This window comes from Moschus berezovskii, chromosome 5 (assembly GCF_049115385.1).
Source record: "Moschus berezovskii isolate FMDL1 chromosome 5, NW_MosBer_1.0, whole genome shotgun sequence".
NCBI classification, from domain to species: domain Eukaryota; kingdom Metazoa; phylum Chordata; class Mammalia; order Artiodactyla; family Moschidae; genus Moschus; species Moschus berezovskii.
In genome coordinates this window covers 124,546,027-124,556,077 of record NC_142464.1, presented here as the reverse complement: position 1 = coordinate 124,556,077, position 10,051 = coordinate 124,546,027, and the positions used below count along the sequence as shown (strand labels likewise).

General features: G+C 51.6%; 1 pseudogene; it reads left to right on the top strand.

The window, feature by feature from the left end:
• The first annotated feature begins 252 nt into the window (after positions 1-252).
• Positions 253-1,997, top strand: LOC129562184 (heterogeneous nuclear ribonucleoprotein D-like pseudogene; annotated as a pseudogene).
• The last annotated feature ends 8,054 nt before the right edge of the window (positions 1,998-10,051 follow it).

Here is a 10,051-nt window from a genome sequence, read left to right as displayed (position 1 = left end):
CTTCCCAGGGAGCCACAGGGGTTCCCACCTCCCCAAAGCTTCCCCCCCCAACACCCGCCATCTAGAGAGTGCCTGCACTTCCACACCAACTTTAAACTGCATCCACTTCTCCCCCTGCACTTGTTCTCTTATTAGAGTTGTTTGTGTGCCTGTTCTGTCTCCCCACTTGCTGTATTTTAGTAAACAAGCAAACCTGAATACAGCCAACGTGCTAGGGCTGCTATCCCAGTGGGGAGACTTTGGAAGAGTGGGATGCAGACTGCGGCCTCGAGCGGCTTCTGGGGTCAGGCAGAGGCACCCACGGGGGTGCTTTGGTGCTTCGAGAAGGAGCCAGGCGAGCCCCGCCTGGTGAGGATGGTGGACCATGCCTGGGAAGGCGTGCCCAAGGGAAGAGAGCCAAGCGTAGCTTTCTTGACATGAGAGAAGCCACTGTAGGCCTAGGCCATATTGCCATCTCAGCCTGGCCACAACGCTTGCCTGTGAGGAAGAACAGGCCTCGGGAGTGAATGCTTTTAAGAAAACAAAAGCATGTGAGAGCAAACAGCTATAACCAGGCGAGGGCAATAATCTAACGGTCTGACCGGAGACAGTACGCCAGTGCTGGCAGTTTAGTCTCGACGTCGTGCCTGACTCTGCGAGTCCACGCACTGCAGCCCACCAGGCTCCTCTGTTCATGGGATTTCCCAGGCAAGAATGCTGGAGTGGGTTGCTACTTCCTTCTCCAGAGGACCTTCCTAACCTAGGGAATGAATCGCGATCTCCTGCATAGCAGGCAGTCTTCAACATATCAGGCAGACTCTTTACTGCTGAGCCCCCAGGGAAGCCTTCCGTCAGTCATGAGACTGCCAGCTCTGTTTCCGAGATGAAGAACAGTCTGACACATAGTCTCTGAGCTGTCAAATGGGCCCGAACCCCCTTGGACAACAGGCTGCCAGACTAACTGGGGCCAGACCATTGACGATGTTGATCTTTGCTGGCTTCAGTCAACCAAGACCCAGGCCTCTGTCAGCCAGGGATGACGCCTGCACCAGTTCTCTGCTCAGTTCCTCTCTGCACAAGCCCTTTCACGAGTATGTGTGCTCCCTTAGCTTAAAACGTCCCCCATTTTGCTGTTCTGGGAGACACTGCTTTGGGAAGTACCCCCCAAATTCTCCTTACTTGCTGCAGATAATAAATCGTTCTCCCACTTTTTGATTTGATTGGTTTGGCTCGATGTCCACGAAGAGGTGAACCCAGTTTCTGGGGGTAACAGGAGGGCATTCCAGGTGGAGGGTCCCTGAAGGAAAACGAAGGGAGAGGAGAAAACCTGGGCACCTTGGGAGGAACTGGTATTTAGTTACCTTTTTTAAAGAAAGAATTGAGGCTCTTCCGCCGCCATTTAAAATGCAGCTCCATACAATGTTCCGCCGCTGCTGCTGCCGCGTCGCGGACTGGGCGCCAGCACCCTCCGCCGACGACATCGCCGCTGGGGAGGTCGTGAACAGCACAGCAACATAGGAGAATTCACAGAGGGCTCCGAGATCAACGCGAGCAAGGACCAGCAGGATGACGGTAAGATGTTTATTGGAGGCTGGAGCTGGGATCCAAGCAAGAACGATCTGACTGAATATTTGTCTCGATTTGGGGACGTGGTGGACTGCACGGTTGAAACAGCTCCTGTTGCTAGAAGATCAGGAGGATTTGGATTTGTGCTTTTCAAGGATGCTGCTAGTGTTGATAAGGTTTGGGAACTGAAAGAACACAAACTGGATGACGAATTGATAGATCCTAGAAGGGCAAAAGCTTTAAAGGGGAAGGAACCTCCCCCCACCCAAAAAAAAAAAAAGGTTTTCGTGGGTGGATTGAGCCCAGATACTTCGGAGGAATGAATGAAAGAATATTTTGGAGACTTTGGAGAGATTGAACATATTGAACTTCCTTCGGATACAAAAACACATGAAAGAAGAGGATTTTGCTTTATTACATATACAGACGAGGAGCCAGTAAAGAAAAACTGAACTGAACTGAACTGTCTTTTGCTATCTGTGTTATGACTCAGTGTGGATTTGTTTATCCAAACTTTATTTGTATGATTATATGTTAAACCTCAAATAAATGCTTCCTTATGTGATTGTTTAAAATAAAAGAATTGAGGCATAGTTGATTCACAATGTTGTGTTAATTTCAGGCGCTCAGCAAAGTATTTTAGTTAGATGTACATATATGTGTGTGTGTATATATATATACATACTTTTTCAAATTTTTTTCCATACTAGGTTATTACAAGATATTGAATATGGTTCCCTATGCTATGCAGTAGGCCTCTGCTGTTTATCTATTTATGTATTATTGTGTATAACTAATAATCCTGAGCTTCGAATTTACTCCTCCCCACCTTTTCTCCTTTGGCAATCATAAGTTCCATTCTCCATGTCTGTAGGTCTATTTCTGTTTTGTAAATAAGTTCGTTAGTGTCATTTTTTAAGATCTCACGTGTGAGCGACATGATGCGATATTCGTCTTTGTCTGGCTTACTTAGCATGATAGTCTCTAGGTCCATCCATCTTGATGCAAGAGGCATCATTTCATTCTTTTTCATGGCTGAGTATAGCACCTCCAGAGACACAGGATGTGATGGTTGGATGGCATCACCGATTCAAGGGACCTGAGTTTGAGCAAGCTCCGGGAGTTGGTGATAGACAGGGAAGCCTGGCGTGCTGCGGTCCATGGGGTCCCAGAGTCGGACACAACTGAGCGACTGAGCTGAACTGAACAGCACCTCTGTGGCTCCGTGGTAAAGAATCTACCTGCAGTGTGGGAGGCCGGGGTTCAATCCCTGGGTCGGGAAGATCCTCTGGAGAAGGGAATGGCAACCCACTCCAGTATTCTTCCCTGAAGAATACAGAGGAGCCTGGTGGGCTACAGTCCATGGGGTCATGGACAGGACTGAGCGACTCACACACGGCATTTGGTTACTTTGTAGTAAACTGTAGCCTGTGTTGTTCCAGAAAGGGCTTGAGGTGCTTGGAATCAAGCTATGATTTGCTGGATGACGGACGAATGGACCAGTAGATGGATGGAGGGATGCATAATGCGTTCTTCCTTTGTTCCCAGCCTGTCCTAGAGTATGCTGTCTTTTCTCAATGACAGGATGCCACAGAGCCCTTGATGGTGATGGGCAGAGGGAAAGATGATGAGCATCCCATACAGACTTCAGGTCCACAGCGGGCCTGGGAGCGACATCGGCCATCAGGACCTGATGAAGGGGGCTGGGGTGGGGGTTGGGGTAGAGAAGCACCCCTAACCTCCTTTTTCAGGCTCCAGACAGCTCCGTCCCCGCAGCCCCTGCCCCTGCGATGTTTCTCCAGACAACAGCTTCCTGGTCCAGGGCTTGGGGGCTGGCCTGGAGCCTCTCCAGCTCAGGCGTGCCCTGCGAGGGGCCGCGGGGACCCCTCCCCTGCTTCCCTCCACCCCCAGCCCCATTCTTGTACCCTTTGGCCTCCTGCCCTGGCAGCCCCAGGGAAGCACCTTGCCTGGTCCCTGGATCATCGCTCAGCACCACATCGCTGCAGGAGTACGATTAACCTGTCCGTTATCACCTCCTACTTAGTGACTCCAACACGAAACTCCTACCAGGCTGAGCTTGGCACAGAGCAGCAATTACTGAAAACGCATTTTTAAAAGTTGATGTTTCTGTAAGAGTTCATCCTCCGCCGCCTCCATCCCTCCCCAAAGAGACCTGCACGCAGGCACTTTCCACATGACTCCAACTGTGCGATGCCTGCCAAGGTGCAGGGATGTTGGCTCTGGGCCCAGTGCACGTACCCCCTGAGCTGACCGGGCCTCTGGCCGAGCCCCTCCGATGTTCTTCATGAAGTCCCCGAAGCTCTTTGTGTAACCCAGACACTCAGGCTTCATCAGTTTTCTGTGTTGAGACTCTCTCCTCCCGTCCTTGGGCTTGCTTTCACTCTTTTGATGGCCTCTTTTGCTGTACAGGCAGCTTAATATACCTGTAGCGATCAATATTTTCCCTCGCTTGTTACTGCTTTCGTGTAAAGCCTTTCCAGCGTCAAGGAGATGAATACATTCCACATTAGCTTCTAAAGACCCTGTGGCTTCGCCTTTCATGTTGGAGTCTCTGCTCCGCCTGGGATTGATTCCTGAGGATGGCTTTAGGAGGCTTCCCTGGTAGCTCAGACGGTCAAGAACCTCCCTGCCAATGCAGGAGACATAAGAGACGTGGGTGCCATCCCTGGGTCAGGAAGATCCCCTAGAGTGGGAAATGGCAACCCACTACAATATTCTTGCTTGGGAAAATCCCATGGACAGGGGAACCTGGTGGGCTACAATCCAGGGGTCCCAAAGAGTCGGACATGACTGAGCAACTTAGCACAGCACACGGCACAGGGCCTCAGGGTGGGTAGTTTTCAGAGTGGAAATGTGGTTGATCGTGCGTTGTTTGCAATGGTAAACGTGCACCATGCGTTGTTTCCTTCTCAGAGATGGGAATCTTAGGAAATGGATTTGACCAGAACTGCTGTTTAGGGCACAAGAAACTAGCTGTGCCCTAGGATAGTGCCCTAAAGTATGGGCCCTCAAATACAAATATCCAGTAATCCAAACTACATAGATAGAATTGTTGTGGCTGTTCAGTTGCCAAGTCGTGTCCGTCTCTTTGAGACCCCATCGACTGCAGCACACCAGGCTTCCTTGTCCTTCACCATCTCCCAGACTTTGCCCAAGTTCGTGTCCATTGAATCAGCGGTGCCATCCAACTAGTGACTCACAAAAATCCTCTTTAAACCAGATTCATCCTTTCCTCCATGTTGAAATGGTTCTTTGATGAAATTAAATTCTCAAGTCGTCAAGCACCCCATGGACAGAGGAGCCTGGCAGAAGGCAGTCCACGGGGCTGCAAAGAGTTGGACTGGACTGAGCAACTAGGCACAAAAAATATACACATATAGAAGAAAAGAAAGTGTTAGTCACTCAGTGGTGTCCAACACTGTGTGACCCCATGCACTGCAGCCCGCCAGGCTCCTCTGTCCATGAGATTCTCCAGGCAAGAATACTGGAATGGGTTGCCATGCTCTTCTCCAGGGGATCTTCCCGGCCCCAGGATCGAACTCAGGTCTCCTGCATTGCGGGCAGATCCATTACTGTCTGGGCCACCAGGGAAGCCATATATATACACTGTGTAGGGTACGGGACCAGGTTCTATGTGTCCTAAGTCTCAATAAGAGAAAATGCGTTTCATGCAGTCCTGCTGGGATAACGGCAACAGCACTTCTATTCCTTCTCTCAGACATGACATCACAACGCCACACGCTGAGATGACTGACAAGATGTGTGTGACCAAGTCATACCCGGAAAAGCATGATGGAGATGAGCCAGGCAGCTAGTCAATAAAAATGCCTTGTTGTTTTTTCAGATTTTGTGTATTTGTCGGAGTTTAAAGTTGTCTTCATTTTTTCACTCTAAATAAACATCCCCTTTCATCCCTCATTTTGTTTCTGTAACTTTGCACTCTCTTCTGTAAAGAGAGCCCCAAGCCGTGTGAGCTTCAGGCCCCATGAAGCTCCCTGGATCCCACTTGCCCCCTGCCTCCTGCCCGCTGGGCCGGGGTGAAGGAAGGACCCAGTGGAGGCTGAGGGGTGTGGAGCTCGTTAGGCCTGGCGTCGTGGCTGGGTGGGGACTTGTGCACTGCAGGAGCAAGACAGAGCCTCCTAGACTGCTGTTTGAGGGTGACCGCCTGCAGTGCTCCACGTGGCACCTGGCGCGCGTGGGCCTCGAAGAACCAGAGCTCCGCGAGGTCACCCTAGAGTGTGTCGCTGTCGCTCACATCCTGCCCTGGCTTCCTTCCTGCTTCCCCAGGGTGGGGCCCGCTGCTGGGTGTGGGCTTCGTAAAAACCTGCGCCTGAAGGAGGAGGAGTCAGACAGACTCCCTGTTTGGAGAAGGAGTCAGAGACGGTAAAAAGGGTGCTCTCCAGATTATTAGTTCTCGATTGGGGAAAGTTTCCGCATCCCCCGGGGACAGTTGGCAAGGGGGTCGTCACCAGCCAGTAGAAACAGGGAAACCAACCTCTAGGGGTTGGAAGCCGGGAATGCCAGGGGCACCTGTCGTGCTGGGACAGGGAGGGGGGCCTGGTACCGACCAAGCAGAGGTGCTGGCTTGTCCCACGGCGGGGGCAATCTTGGGAATCTACGGGTCTGTGCTGTCTAGTCGTGAGGGAAACAGCTGGAAGTTGGGGTGGGTGCAAGGACTCCTGTTCCCGTTTCACAGAAAGACAGAGTCCTGGAGGGCTGGGTCCCCCTCTGTGCCTGAGCCAGTCCCACAACTCAGGGTTTGCATCCCAGTTACTCTGTGCAGAAAACTCCTCGTGTGCGGATAAATTCAACCTTCCAGATCACATCCTTATTTTGTCCTCCCGCACTTCCAAGAGTCAAGAAGGAAAGGCCTTTGTCCCCATTTTGCAGATACAGCTGGTGAGGCTGGGTCAGGGCCAGAGAGTCCAGAACCGCCCCCACCTCCTGCCGCCACCCACCACAGGACCCGCCCCCACCTGCATCTCCAGACCAGGGCCCACCCGAGCGAGTCTGGAATCTGTAACCCCAAGCGAGTCTGGAATCTGTAACCACAGGTCCTGGAGGCCTTCTGAGCTTGTCCGGTGAGATTCCACGGTGGGATTGCTAAGGTTACCTGTTTGGGAAGATAATCACCTTACTGAGGTCTGAAGGACGTCTTTGCATTTTTGAGGGGTGGTCACAACCGGGCTCCCGAGGAGCTTCAAGCTGTCTGCCGCTGTGTGTGTGAGGAGGGAGCGGAATGTGGGTGCAGCAGGAGGCCCCCAGCACGCCTGCAGGCCCAGGCTCTGCACACTCAAGTGCAACACTCTTTGTGTGGATAAAGGAGCTACAACTCAGAAAGCAGCCCCAGCCCCTGACTCCCCTGCAGGCCGGAGGCAGGGCTGAGTGGCCCCTGGCCTGGCTGCTTTCTGGGCTGGGTGTTGGTCTGTCCTACTGGACAGGACGCTCCCTAGGGGCCTGGCGTTCTTGAGCAGAGGAGCCGTGGCTGCTGTCTGCCTCCTGATTGTGCGGCGCCAGTTCTGATCTGACCTCTTGGAGCCTCCGCTGGTTTGCTCGCTGTGTAAAGGGCTGGGCTCTGTCCCCGTCTGGTCCGGTCCTCTCCCACAGTGGGGAGGGCTCCAGTGAGAATGGTGCATGGGGTCCCAAGTGGGGGGAGCGGGTCTGAGCCGGCTTCTGGGCCCAGGCAGGGTCGCCGCGGGGTAGGGAGGGCCTGGAGACAGGAATGTGTAGCTCCCAGGTGGGACAGTGCAGAGACCCCTCGGGGTGGGTGGGGATCCCAACTGCCTCAGGCTGTCCAGCGACCTGTGAGTCAGGCCCAGGGCCAGAGGGGAGGGGCTTGGAGAGGGAAGGGGCTTGGAGAGACGAGGTTGGCCTGGTTGGGGGCGGGACAGCGGGGTCCTTTGCTTACTGGCCAAGTTCCCGCCTCCTCTGAGTTGGGGATCTGGTGATGGGGGTGGGCGACTGGCTCTGGAATGTGGTGCCAGGGCCAGACAAGGTGGGCACGTATGGGTCCTGAAATAGGGACGAACACCATACAGTTCCAGTAGTCATGTACAGATTGAGAGTTGGACCATAAAGAAAGCTGAGCACCAGAGAAATTGTGCTTTCTAACTGTGGTGTTGGAGAAGACTCTTGAGAGTCCCTTGGACTGAAAGGAGATCCAACCTGTCCATCCTAAGGGAAATCAGTCCTGAATATTCATTGGAAGGACTGATGCTAAAGCTGAAACTCCAATACTTTGGCCACCTGATTAGAAGAGCCGACTCATTGGAAAAGACCCTGATGATGGGAAAGAAAGGGGTGACAGAGGATGAGATGGTTGGATGGCATCACCAACTCAATGGACGTGAATCTGAGCAAACTACAGGAGATGGTGAAGGAAGGGAAGCTAGGCGTGCTGCAGTCCGTGGGGTTGCAAAGAGTCAGACACGACTGAGTGAACTGTTAGAGGGGTCTTTCCTCCCAGCTTTCCCCATGCAAGTTTCAGACTGAAACTCAAGGCTGATTCTACAGTGAGAGCAGGTGGGGTGTAGTGTCATTTTGTAGCTTGACGTCAGCCACAGCGGGCGTCTGTGCAAACACTGCACACCCGGCTTTCCCGAGAGCCAGGGTGGGACGGACCCCCACTGAGGCTCTCGGACAGTTCTGAACTAGGTGCCCCTCACCTGGGCCCTTTGAGGCCCAAAGTGGGTCCCGGCTGGGAGGTGGGCAGCCAGTCTGGCGAACTCTGTCCCGGGGGCTCTGCAGGTGGATGGACGCGTGGGGCAGGTGCGTGCTCTCCTGGGACCTGGAGCTGAGCGCCGACTGAGAGCCCTGCTCTCCTGAAGGTTTCTTTGCCTTGATTATTCACAGACGCCCGGAGTATCTAGTGAAACATTTTCATCAACATTTTACCACAAAATCTTCCAACACACAAAGTCGCTGCTTTTTTTTTTTTTTCCAGTTTGCAGGATCTTAGTTCCCTGCTGCTGCTGCTGCTAAGTCACTTCAGTCGTGTCCGACTCTGTGTGACCCCATAGACGGAAGCCCACCAGGCTCCCCCATCCCTGGGATTCTCCAGGCAAGAACACTGGAGTGGGTTGCCATTTCCTTCTCCAATGTATGAAAGTGAAAAGTGAAAGTGAAGTCGCTCAGTCGTGTCCGACTCTGCGACCCCATGAATCACAGCATGCCAGGCCTCCCTGTCCATCACCAACTTCCAGAGTTCACTCAACTCATGTCCATCAAGTCAGTGATGCCATCCAGCCATCTCATTCTCTGTTGTCCCCTTCTCCTCCTGCCCCCAATCCCTCCCAGCATCAGAGTCTTTTCCAGTGAGTCAACTCGTCGCATGAGGTGGCCAAAGTATTGGAGTTTCAGCTTCAACATCAGTTCTTCCAATGAACATTCAGGACTGATCTCTTTTAGGATGGAATGGTTGGATCTCCTTGCAGTCCAAGGGACTTTCAAGAAACTTCTCCAACACCACGGTTCAAAAGCATCAGTTCTTCGGTGCTCAGCTTTCTTCACAGTACAACTCTCACATCCATGCATGACCAGTGGAAAAAACCTAGCCTTGACTAGACGGACCTTGGTTGGCAAAGTAATGTCTCTGCTTTTAAATATGCTATCTAGGTTGGTCACAACTTTCCTTCCAAGAAGTAAGCGTCTTTTAATTTCATGGCTGCAGTCACCATCTGGAGTGATTTTGGAGCCTAAAAAAATAAAGTCTGACACTGTTTCCACTGTTTCCCCATCTATTTGCTATGAAGTGATTGGACCAGATGGCATGATCTTAGTTTTCTGAATGTTGAGCTTTAAACCAACTTTTTCACTCTCCTCTTTCACTTTCATCAAGAGGCTCTTTAGTTCTTCTTCACTTTCTGCCATAAAGGTGGTGTCATCTGCATATCTGAGGTTTCTCCCAGCAATCTATTTCTGCTTTTTTGACTATGCCAAAGCCTTTGACTGTGTGGATCACAATAAGCTGTGGACAATTCTGAAAGAGATGGTAATACCAGACCACCTGACCTGCCTCTTGAGAAACCTGTATGCAGGTCAGGAAGCAACAGTTAGAACTGGACATGGAACAACAGATTGGCTCCAAATAGGAAAAGGAGTACGTCAAGGTTGTATATTGTCATCCTGCGTATTTAACTTATATGCAGAGTACATCACGAGAAATGCTGGGCTGGAAGAAGCACAAGCTGGAATCAAGATTGCCGGAAGAAATATCGATAACCTCAGATACGCAGATGACACCACCCTTATGGCAGCAAGTGAAGGAGGAGAGTGAAAAAGTTGGTTTAAAGCTCAACATTCAGAAAACTAAGATCATGCCATCTGGTCCAATCACTTCATAGCAAATAGATGGGGAAACAGTGTCAGACTTTATTTTTCTGGGCTCCAAAATCACTGCAGATGTTGATTGCAGCCATGAAATTAAAAGACGCTTACTCCTTGGAAGGAAAATTATGACCAACCTAGATAGCATATTTAAAAGCAG